Source organism: Hylobates moloch, unplaced genomic scaffold (assembly GCF_009828535.3).
Source record: "Hylobates moloch isolate HMO894 unplaced genomic scaffold, HMol_V3 SCAFFOLD_8, whole genome shotgun sequence".
NCBI classification, from domain to species: domain Eukaryota; kingdom Metazoa; phylum Chordata; class Mammalia; order Primates; family Hylobatidae; genus Hylobates; species Hylobates moloch.
Genome location: NW_026652283.1, coordinates 72,916,335 through 72,928,899, shown reverse-complemented (window position 1 = coordinate 72,928,899; position 12,565 = coordinate 72,916,335).

Sequence of the window (12,565 nt, the reverse complement as noted above, 5' to 3'; positions counted from 1 at the left end):
ACCATTAATTTGGGGTTTCTCCAGTCTGGCTGATGGGAGGAGGTATTGTTCTTGGACCTGCCTGAGTACTAGCTACTCTTCTCTCTAACTCTTGTGAATGGTTACATCCCTGGCCTCACACGCGTGCTGCTCAGCACTTTGCTGAATACTGAAGGAGCCTCTGCACATCTCCAGGCTTCTCTGCCTTTGTGCAGCTCTCTCCTCTGTGGTGCTCTGTTCTAGGAACTTGTCTTGGTCTCCCCAACCTCTCAGCTTGGTCTCCTCACTCAGGGAGACCACTGGGCTCCACCTGGGTTTCCTCTCCCAGCATCAGAGTGTGGAAACTCTCTCAAAGCAGTGCGTAGGGCTGCAGGATTCGTCTATCCTTCATGTTTCCCGTTTTACAAGGATCTCTGTCTTTTATTGTCTGATGTCCAGTGTTTTGAAAACCATTGCTTTAGGTATATTGTTTGTTTTTGTTGTTTCTGTTGGGAAGTTAAATCCAGTCCTGTACCTCCATCTTGACCAGAAGAGGAAGTCTTCCAATGGAATCCTAACCAATCAATCACCTTATCTCAAACTTTTGCAATCCAGTTTTCTCGATTTACCAAAATTTTATTTTTTCTTAAAATAATAATCTCTTGCTATTCCCTTGCTTCAAACTTTTTTATGGCACCCCCATATTTTTATAATAAAATTTGAACTGTAATTTTAAAAAGAAAAAACTGGATTTAACTTAGCATCTAACAGACGCCAATTTCATCAGAAATATTTGCCTTGTACTGACCAGATACCATCTAATAGTGATATTGAAGTTAGACTTCAGAGATAGACTTTTTTTTTGAGACAAAGTCTTGCTCTGTCACCCAGGCTGGAATGCAGTGGCACGATCTCAGCTCACTGCAACCTTTGCCACCCGGGTTCAAGCAATTCTCCTGCCTCAGCCTCCCGAGTAGCTGGGATTACAGGTGTGTGCCACCATGCCCAGCTAATTTTTGTATTTTTTAGTAGAGACGGGGTTTCAGCATCTTGGCCAGGCTGGTCTTGAACTCTTGACCTCGTGATCCACCTGTCTCAGCCTCCCAAAGTGCTGAGATTACAGGTGTGAGCCACCGTGCCCGGCCCAGTAGACTAATTTGACTCTACCCTTACTCACCGTCTGACTTAATCAAGCTATTTTCCTTCTCTAAGCCTCAGTTTTTGTCTTCTGTAAGATGGAGAAAATACTAATATCTACAACGGAGTTTTTGTTTCTTTAAGAATAGATTGAGACATTTTTAAAATGCTTAGTTCTATGTCAAATATAGTAAGTACTCAATAAACAGGAACTTATGTCAGTATATAATTACTAAAACAATCAATCAATTGGTCATTTTGTTGTCTGTTTAAGAATATCATGATTACAATTTTTGTTTCTATCCAGTGAACCTCTGTAGAAATAAAGTTGGGGGCTGGGAGTGGTGGCTCGTGTCTGTAATCCCAACACTTTGGGAGGCCAAGGCAGGAAGAACGCTTGAGCCCAAGAGTTTGATGCCAACCCAGGAAACATAGTGAGACGCTGTCTCTACAAAAAATTAAAAAATTAACCTGGCATGGTGACATATGCCTGTAGTCCCAGCTACACAGGAGGCTGAGTAGGAAGAATCACTTGATCCTGGGAGGTCAAAGCTGCAGTGAGCCATGATCATGCCACTTCATTCCAGCCTGGGTGACAGGGCTAGACCCTATCTCAAAAAAAAAAAAAAGAAAGAAAGTTAGATAATTCTTGCTGTATCTATTTTGTTATTTTGTAGTCTAGGAAAATTAATGACACTTTCAAAAATAGATGCATTCCCTTCCAACAGTACAACATAAAATACAAAATTAAACTGTCACAAAAGTCTTCCCAAAAGATTGAAAATTATACGATTTAATACTTTTAAGTATCTTTCTAAAGCAGCCCATTTTCTTTTCTTTTTTTTTATTATACTTTAGGTTTTAGGGTACATGTGCACAATGTGCAGGTTTGTTACATATGTATCCATGTGCCATGTTGATTTCCTGCACCATTTTCAAATATTTCTAACATTGGGAGAAAAGCCCATCTGCTGAATCTTCTAGTTGAAGCAAGGAGTTTTCAGTTCTCTTGAGCCTTTCCCAGGGAACGATAGGAAAGGTGGGTGGACCCAAAGAGAAGATGGCTGTGTCCCCAGTGGGGAAGGAGTAAACAAGGCCTGTCACTAATTTCTGTGGAAATTCAGAGTCAATAAGGCTGAACACTGGTGAGCGAAATGAGACAGAAGTGGAGTTTCAGAATGGGAAAGAGGAAAGAAAGAAAGAAAAAACAATCAGGGCCTAACAAGGGGCAGCATATCAGAGACACATTGTTCCAAAGGCTGGGAAAGAAGGATGTCTGGTGACAGGTGTTTTTCCACATTCTGTAGAAGGGCAGAGAAAGAGAGAGAGAGTACATACAAGAGGAGAATAATGAGATTGGCACCTAGAAATCCTCAAGAACAGGCATCTGTAGTAATAGTGTGAACACATTTTCACATTTAACTCTCCAAAAACCCTAAATGCCAAATTCTAATATTATCCCCATTTTATGGGGAAAGAAACTGAGACTTAGAGAGGCCAATGAACTTCCCCCGGATCACACAGCAAAGTTAGCAGCAAGTCAGGAATTTGAATCTGGGTCTATTTAATCAGAGCCCGCATTCTTCTCCACCTTGCTGTACTACTAGCTCTTGGTAATGCAAGGAAAGCAGGAGATTCAAAGGAATTTAGGAAAGCAGTGGGGGAATGTGAAGAAAATGTACTGGCAAAACTTCATACCTCTAGTTCTTACATAAAAATTTATTTAAATTTTTCTTTGTGTGTGTGGTTTTTTTTAAGTCTTGGCAAAAATGTTATCTTACACCACAGTAATAAAGCATGAGATTCTTGGCCAGGTGTGGTGGCTCACACCTGTAATCCCAGCACTCTGGGAGGCTGAGGCGGGCAGATCGCCTGAGGTCAGGAGTTCGAGACCAGCCTGGCCAACATGGTGAAACCCCGTCTCTACTAAAAATACAAAAATTAGCCAGGCATGGTAACACACACCTGTAATCCCAGCTGCTCAGAGGCTGAGGCATGAGAATAGCTTGAACCCAGGAGGCGGAGGTTGCAGTGAGCCAAGATCGTGCCACTGCACTCCAGCCTGGGCAACAGAGAGAGACTCCGTCTCAAAAAAAAAAAAAAAAAAAAGAAAAGAAATAAATAAAATGTGAAGATTCTTAAGTAATTTTATATAAGGGGGCTTATTTGCAAAAGTCAAACTTCAAGTACTAGTTTATACAATTACTCAAATCTTGTGAAAATCTCTTTGGAGATGATTATTCCTATTTCTGCTTTAGAATTAGCTTTAGATTTATTAAGGAAGTGTTTTTTAATAAGCTTAATATAATCAGAAAATGTGTCTCTAAGTCTTCAGGAAGAGAGTCATGATTTTCTAGAATTTTATATTTTCTGTTTAACCATTTAAAACCACGATTATCCAACTAAAATAAATTTCATCTGTGAAAACGTCCATATGGTATTGTTGTATATGAAGTTGGACCCACACTGCCATCTGCTGTGTCAAGATTAGTTTTAAAATCACCCACATAAACTGGGTTTAAGAAATGCAAAAAATATATATGGAAAATCTGTATTACTTTGCTTCTTGGAAAATGAATGCAGGGGAAAATATGTACTAGCAGTTATTTCAACTCTTATTAGCAGTGTGGGGAGGAATTGTACGTGTTTGTGTGTTTTAACATGACATATTTCAGGGACACAAAAATGAATACAGAATAATATAACAAAACTTATGTTTCCACCGTCTTTACTAAAAAATGAATATTACCAATGCCATTGATACTTGCTGGGTTTGTCTCCCTGGTCTCATCGTCACCACTCCCACCCAAGGAAATTACCCTCATGGTTGTCATGTTTATCACTGGGAAAGCCTTTCATAGGAAAATATGCACATCTAATAGGTAAATGTGTTCACCTTTTACTTCTGTGTGCTTTATTAAGATTGACCAGTGAATCTTCTCCATCTTCAAAGCCAACAATGTAGCATCTCTTTGACCCTGTTTGAAGAAGTTTCTATGCTAGCAACTTCACCCTGGAGAATTAGTGGAGAGAGCTCTATTCCAAAACAGTCCTGTTATTCCCAGGAGGATTTTTTCCCAAATTTAAGATTCAGAGATGCCCAGATAATCTCTCCTGGGTTGCCACTAAGTGATTGGTGTTCCCTTTCTTTGGTATGTCTATGGTAATATGTAAATTATGAGCCCCCATTGTCTCATTGCAGGTTCATGTGGGGAGAAAAGTATTCTACATAGAGGGAAAGCTGAAGAAGAGACACAGAAATGAGAGACGATAGTAAGTATATTTGGGGAAGAGTAAGTAGACTGTCACAGCTGGAGCATCAGGGGATAGGGGACATAAAGATGGATTTCTAGGGGCTGGGAAAGCCACTGTGCCATTGACAGAATGAAGGGAAATGGAACCACAAGAGTCATGTTGGGAAAGGACAGTACAATGTAGCATTGCCTCTGCTGCATTCGAGGTGATTCCACACAGCCATGCGAGAACTGGCAGCTGCAACAGGAGATTGCATAGGTGAGGAGAGAAGTAGAAACTGGAAGTTTCAGACCCACTCTTACGATCCTTACAGAAATAAGAGTTCAAGGGAGGTAAGAGAGAGGTTGAGCAGTCAGAAGTAGGGCCTGGGAGAAGAGCAGGGGCCATGGATGCTAGAAAACAAAACTGGGGAGTCAGTCATGAGATACAGCAGTATATCCCTCTACAAATGATGAAAATGTTCTTACTACAATTCTCCTCAGTATCTGACCACTCTTGCTAACTATAACTTAAACCTCTTTCTTTTGGTCTTATCTTGTAACTGCCCTTCTAATAATGAACCTGAATAGAGACAATTCCGGGAGGAAAAATATTGAGCCAGAGACACAACACCATCTGCAATCCAGTTCCCCATCTCCTTCAACGCTTTTATGTAAGAATAAACTAGTTTAAGGCCAGGCACAGTGGCTCACGCCTGTAATCCCAGCACTTTGGGAGGCCAAGGTGGGAGGATCACCTGAGGTCAGGAGTTTGAGACCAGCCTAGCCAACATGGTGAAACTCCGTCTCTACTAAAAATACAAAAATTAGCCGGGCGTGGTGGTGGGTGCCTGTAATCTCAGCTACTCAGGAGGCTGAGGCAGGAGAATCACTTGAATCCAAGAGGTTGCAGTAAACAGAGATCATGCCGTTGCCCTCCAGCCTGGTTAACAAGAGTGAAACTCCGTCTCAAAAAAAATAAATAAATAAACTAGTTTAAATGTGTATCAGGCAGGCTAGAAAGAAAACAGAAGATAGCACCACAGAGGATCCTGCAAGGTCTAGGTTAAAGGACCCTAGAGAAAGCCATCTCAGATGATATTGCTAAACAGAAATCTTAGACATATTGGTGACAGACTGCATCTTTCTGAGTCAGGTTTCTGTGCATGAGGTGGTATGTGTGTGTGGGTGGTGCAAGAAATGAGAGACAAGGAAAGCTGGAGAACTCCAAGCCATTCAAAACTCAAAAGCAAATCCCACAATTTGTTCATCTCTGTAGATTTCAATTAGAGCTAGGGTCTCAACTCTTGTTGGGTACTGTACTGGAAAGGAGGGGTGCTTCATGGAACAAGTACAGTCATATGTCCCTTAATGATGGGAATACATTCTGAGAAATGCCTCCCAGGTGATTTTGTCATTGTGTGAACATCATGCAGTGTACTTACACAAACTTAGATGACACAGCCTATTGCACACCTAGGCTATCTTGTATCGCTATTGCTCTGACCACCACTGTATATGTGGGCCGTCATTGACTGAAATGTGGTTATGTGGCACATGATTGTATATGCATTAGTTGTATTACTACTTTAACAAATTACCACAAATTTAGTGACTTAAAACAACACAACTTTATTATCTTATGTTTCTGTAAGTCAGAGGTCTGATGTGGGACTCACCGGGCTAAAATTAAGGTGTTGCCAGGGATGAATGTCTTCTGGAGATTCTAGAGGAGAATCCATTTCCCTGCTTTTTCCAGTTCCTAGAGGCCACCCGCATTCCTTAGCTTATGGCTCCCCTTCTCCATCTTCAAAGCCAACAATGTAGCATCTCTTTGACCCTGTTTGCATGGTCATACCTCTTTCTCTGAATTTCTGTTTCCCTCTTTCACTTTTAAGGATCCTCGTAATTACATTGGGCCCACCCAAATTATCTAGGATAATCTCCCTATTTTAAGATGGGTTGACTAGCAATCCTAAATCCATCTGCAACCTTAATTCCCCTTTGCCATGTAAGGTTACATATTCACAGTTTTCAGGGATTAGGAGGTAGACATTTTTGGGGGCACCATTATTCTGTTTGCTGCAAGGTGCTTCCATGTACATTGACCTGTCATAAACACAATTAATTGGTGGCACAATTCATTTTCCTCATAGATAAATGTGTTCACCTTTTACTTCTGTGTGTTTTATTAAGACTGACCAGAGAAGTCTCCTTGAAAGCAACAATTATCCTGGAGAGTTCATGCAGAGTTCTATTACAATACCTTTGCTCTCAAGATTTTCCCCAAATTTAAGAGTCAGGACTGCCCAGCTAACCTCTCCTTCATTGCTGCTAAGTCTTATACCAACCATAGTGTTCTCTTTTCTTTGATATGTCTAAGTTAATATATAAATTATGAACTTCTGTTGCCGCATTACAGGTTTAGAAGTAGCATGTTTCCATTTTACGTGATTCCTTTTCTAGCAGGCAGTTATTGGTTTACGGCAATTTTTATGTATCTTCTTTCCAACAGATATTTATTTAGAGCTTCCCATGTGTTAGGTTTTGGGGGGAATACAGAGCAAGGGCAGCATGTCCCTGCTCTCAGAGATTATACTCTAGTGGGCATTCAGGGACCGTCACAAATGCTCTGTGGATGGAAGTGCAGAGTATATCCTGGAGTGGAAGAGGGGTCTAACCCAGAGATGGAGACAGTAAGGGAGGCTCCCAGGAAGATGTGACATCTCAAAAACAACCCTGTGGAACAAGTTGCTCAGGTGAGGGGCATCCTGAGGAACAGCATTTCAGCAAACAGAAATAGATCCAGGAGGGCAGGGATTTTGTCTATTTTGGTTATAGCTTTATCCCTTGTGCTAAAACAATTCTGGGGACACATTAGGCACTCAATAAAATATGTGGAACAAATGACTATGCAAAGGTGGAAAATAGGAACAAGCGTGGCTATATTTGAGGAAATGAAAGATCAGTGTGTTAAGAGGGCAGTAGTGAGAGGTGAAATGTAAAAGGTCGAGGCCGGGCGCAGTGGCTCACGCCTGTAAACCCAGCACTTTGGGAGGCCAAGGCAGGAGGATCACAAGGTCGGGAGATCGAGACCATCCTGGCTAACACGGTGAAACCCCGTCTCTACTAAAAATACAAAAAAAAATTAGCCGGGCGTGGCAGCGGGAGCCTGTAGTCCCAGCTGCTGGGAAGGCTGAGGCAGGAGAATGGCGTGAATCCGGGAGGCGGAGCTTGCAGTGAGCCGAGATCGCGCCACTGCACTCCAGCCTGGGCGACAGAGCAAGACTCCGTCTCAAAAAAAAATTTAAAAAAAGAATTTAAAAGGTCAAGATGGGACTCATGAGATTGTTAAGCCCTTTGTGCTTTGTATCAGGAGCAATAGGGTTTTTTAATTATTGAGAGTTTTTTCTTTTAATAGACTGTTTTGTAAGAGTGATTTTAAGTTCACTGCAAAATTGAACAGGAAGTACAGAGATTTCCCATATACTTTCTGCCCCTTCCCCAACCTACCTCTTTGTCAACATCCCCGACTAGAGTAGTACATTCGTTACGATGGATGAACTTATCCTGACAAACCATTCTTGCTCGAAGTTCATAGCTTCCATTAGAGTTTGCTCTTGCTCTTGTGCATTTTATGGGTTTGGATGAAAATGACATGTTTATTAGTCCGTTTTCATATGGCTATAAAGAACTGCCCAACACTGGGTAATTTATCAAGGAAAGAGGTTTAATTGACTCATAGTTCAGCATGGCTGGGGAGGCCTCAGGAAACTTATAATCACAGTGGGAGGTGACAGGGAAGCAAGGTGCCCTCTTCACAAGACAACAGGAAGGAGGAGGGCTGAGCAAAGGGGGAAGAGCTCCTCATAATATCATCAGATCTTGTGAGAGCTAATTCACTATTACAAGAACAGCATGGGGGAAACTGCCCCCATTTTTCAACTACCTCTACCTGGTCTCTCTCTTGACACAGGGGGATTATGGGGGTCACAATACAAGATGAGATTTGGGTGGGGACACAAAGCCTAACCATATCAACATGTATCCACTATTACAGTATCATACAGAGTAGTTTTACTGCCCTGAAAATCCTTTGTGCTCTGGCTATTTATCCCTCCTTCTTCCAATCCCTGGCAACCACTGACCTTTTTACTGTCTCCACAGTTTTGCCTTTTCCAGAATGCCATATAATCAAACTCATACAGTTTGTAGCCTTTCCAAATTGGTTCTTTCACTTAGTAGTAATAATTTACATTTTCTCCATGCCTTTTCATGACTTCATATCAAGCTCATTTTTTCTTAGTTCTGAATAATATTTCATTGTCAGGATGTGCCACAGTTTATGCATTCACCTACTGAAGGACATCCTGGTTGCTTTCAAGATTTGACAATTATGAATAAAGCTGCTATAAACACCCATGTGTAGGTTTTCCTGTGGACATACGTTTTCAATGCCTTTGGATAAATACCAAATAATGCAATTGCCGGGTCACGCACATGGTAGGAATATGTTCAGTTCTGTAAGAAACCACAAATGCCAGGTGCAGTGGCACACGCCTATAATTCCAGCACTTCGGGAGGCCGAGGCAGGTGGATCCCTTGAGCTCAGGAGTTCAGGACCAGCTTTGGCAACATGGCAAAAGCCTCTCTCCACAAAAAAATACAAAAATTAGCTAGGCATGGTGGCACACGCCTGTAGTCCTAGCTACTCAGGAGGCTGAGGTGGGAGTATTTCTTGAGCCCAGCAGGTCAAGACTGCAGTGAGCCAAAATCATGCTACTGCACTCCAGCCTGGACAACAGAATGAGACCCTGTCTCAACAACAAAAACGAAAAATGAAAAGAAAATCACCAAGATATCTTCCAAGTGGCTATACCATTTTGCATTCTCACCAGCAATGAATGAGATTGCATCCTCACCAGCACTTGGTGTTATCAGTGATCTAGAGTTTGACCATTCTAATAGGTGTGTAATAGTATTTCATTGTTGTCTTATTTTGCATTTCCTGATGACATATGACATATAGCATCTTGCATATGGTTATTTGCCATCTGTATTCAGCATCTTTTTAGGTGAGGCATTCATCAAGGTCTTTGGCTCATTTTTAAAATTGGGTTGTTTATGTTCTTATTGTTGAGTTTAAAGATCTTTTTGTATATTTTGAATAACAGTCCTCTATCTGATATGTCTTTGGCAAATATTTTCTCTTAGAATGTGGCTTATCTTTTCATTCTCTTATTGGTGTCTTTTACAAAATGGAAAATTTTGATTTTAATGAAGTCCAGCTTATCAATTCTTTCTTCGATGGATCATGCCTTTGGTGTTGCATCTAAGCAGTTATCATCATATGATGTTAGCTGTGGGCTTGTTCAAAAAAAAGTTATCATCAAATCCAAAGTCATCTAGATCTTCTCCTACGTTTTCTTCTAGGAGTTATACAGTTCTGCATTTTACATTTAGGACTCTGTTCTATGTTGAGTTAATCTTTGTGAAGAATGCAAGGTTTGGATCAGACTAATATTTTTGCATGTGGATATCCAATTGTTCCAGCACCATTTGTTGAAAGATAATCTTTTCTCCATTGTTTTGCCTTTACTCCTTTGTCAAAGACCAGTTGACTATTTATGTGGGTCTATTTCTAGGCACTCTGTTTTATTATTTATCTATTTGTCTATTCTTTCACTAATACCACACTGTCTTAATTACTGTACCTTTATAGTAAGTCTTGAGGTCGGGTAGTGTCAGTCCTCTGACTTTGTTCATCTTCAATATTGTTTTGGCTGTTCTGGGTCTTTTGTCTCTCCATATAAACTTTAGATTCGGTTTGTTGATATCCACAAAATAACTTGCTGGGATTTTGATTGGCATAGTGTTGAATCTATAGATCAAGTTGGGAAGAACTGACATCTTGACAATATTGAGTCTTCCAATCTATAAACAGAATATCTCTCCATTTATTTAGTTCTTTGATTTCTTTCATCAGAGTTTTGTAATTTTCCTCACATAGATTTTACACATATATTGTTAGATCTATACCTAAGTATTTCATTTGATGGGATGCTAATGTGAATAGTATTTTGTTGTTGTTGTTGTTGTTTTGTTTTTTGTTTTTTTTTTTTTTTGAGACGGAGTCTCTCTCTGTCGCCCAGGCTGGAGTGCAGTGGTGCGATCTCGGCTCACTGCAAGCTCCACCTCCCGGGTTCAGGCCATTCTCCTGCCTCAGCCTCCGGAGTAGCTGGGACTACAGGCGTCTGCAACCACACGCAGCTAATTTTTTGTATTTTTAGTAGAGACAGGGTTTCACCGTGTTAGCCAGGACGGTCTTGATCTCCTGACCTCGTGATCCACCCGCCTTGGCCTCCCAAAGTGCTAGGATTACAGGCATGAGCCACCGCGCCCGGCCAGTATTGTGTTTTTAATTTCAGCTTCTATTTGTTCATTGCTGACATACAGGAAAGCAATTGGCTTTTGTGTATTAACCTTGCATTCTGCAACGCCGCTATACTCACTTATTAATTCCAGGAGGATTTTTTGTGGCTTCTTTCAGATTTTCTACATAGACAATCATGTCATCTGCAAACAGAGTTTTATTTCTTTCTTCCCAGTCTGTATACTTATTTCTTTTTCTTGTCTTAGCTAGGACTAAGGCTAAGTCTTAGGATTAGCTCAGACTTCCAGTGTGATGTTGAAAAGCAGCGATAAGAAGGGACATTCTTGCCTTGCTCTTGTTCCCAATCTCAGTAGAAAAGCTTCCACTTTTTCGCTGTTAAGTGTGATATTGGGCTCTAGGGGATTTTTTAAAAAAAATACAGATAGGGTCTCACTATGTTGCCCAGGCTGGTCTCGAACTCCTAGACTCAAGCAATCCTCCTGCCTTGGCCTTCCAAAGTGCTGCAATTACAGGCGTGAGCCACCACATCCGGTCTCTAGGAGATTTTTTGTAGATATTGCTTATCAAGTTAAGGACGGTCTCCTACATTGAGGGATTTTAAGCAGCAGAGTGAATTAAGCAGATTCACATTTTAGAAATCATTCTGGCTACAGGCTCACGCCTATAATCCCAGCACTTTGGGAGTCTGAGGTGGGAGGACTGCTTGAGGCCAGGAGTTTGAGACCAGCCTGGGCAACGTAAACAGACTCTGTCTCTACAAAAAATTTTTAAAAAATTAACCAGGTGTAGTGGTGCATGCCTGTAGCCCTAGCTACTTGGAAGGCTGAGACAGGAGGATCATTTAAGACCAGGAGTTCGAGGTTACAGTGTTATGATCGTACCAATGTAGGCAGCCTGGGTGACAGAGCAAAACCCTGTCTCAAAAAAAAAAAAAAAAAAAGAAAGAAAGAAAAGAAAAAGAAAAAGTGAAAAAGTGTTGGGGTGAAGAAATTAGAACCTCATATACATTGCTGGCAGAAATGGAAGATGCTGCAACTGTTATGAAAACAGTTTGGCAGTTTCTCGAAAAGTTAACCATAGAATTACCATGTGACCCAGTAATTCCACTCTTAGGTGTATACCAAGAAAATTGAAAATAGGGATTCAAACAGATACTTGTACATCAGTGTTCACTACAGCATTATTCACAATAACTAAAAGGTGGAAATAACCCAAATGTCTATTAATGGATGAATGAGTAAACGAACTGTGGTATATATATACATAGAATGGAATACTATTCAATCATAAACAGATATGAAGCTCTGATACATACTACAACATGGATGCACCTTGAATACATTATGCTACATGAGAGAAAAAACAAAAGGACAAATATTGCATGATTCCACTTTTATGACATGAAATATCTATAATAGGCAAATTCCTAGAGACAGAAATAAGATTAGAGGTTTCTTAGGATTGAGGGGAGAGGAGAATGGGAAGTTATTGCTTAATGGGTACAGAATTTTACTTGGGGGTATTAAAAAGGTTTTGGAAAAATATACTGGTGTATTCCACAACATTGTATCATGGAATTGTCACTTGAAAATGGCTAAAAATAGCAAATTTTAACACACATATTACAACAATAAAAAATAAAAAAGTAAAGGTTTGTCAAGCATTTAATAATTAATACCTTTCATTGTTTTTTTCTGGAAAGAGTGTGTGCAAAGATACTTAACAACCAAATGTAATGTGTGATCCTTGATTGGCTCTTGCTTTTTTTTTTTTGAGACGGAGTCTCACTCTGTCGCCCAGGCTGCTGGAATGCAGTGGCGCGATTGGCTCTTGCTTTCTAAAT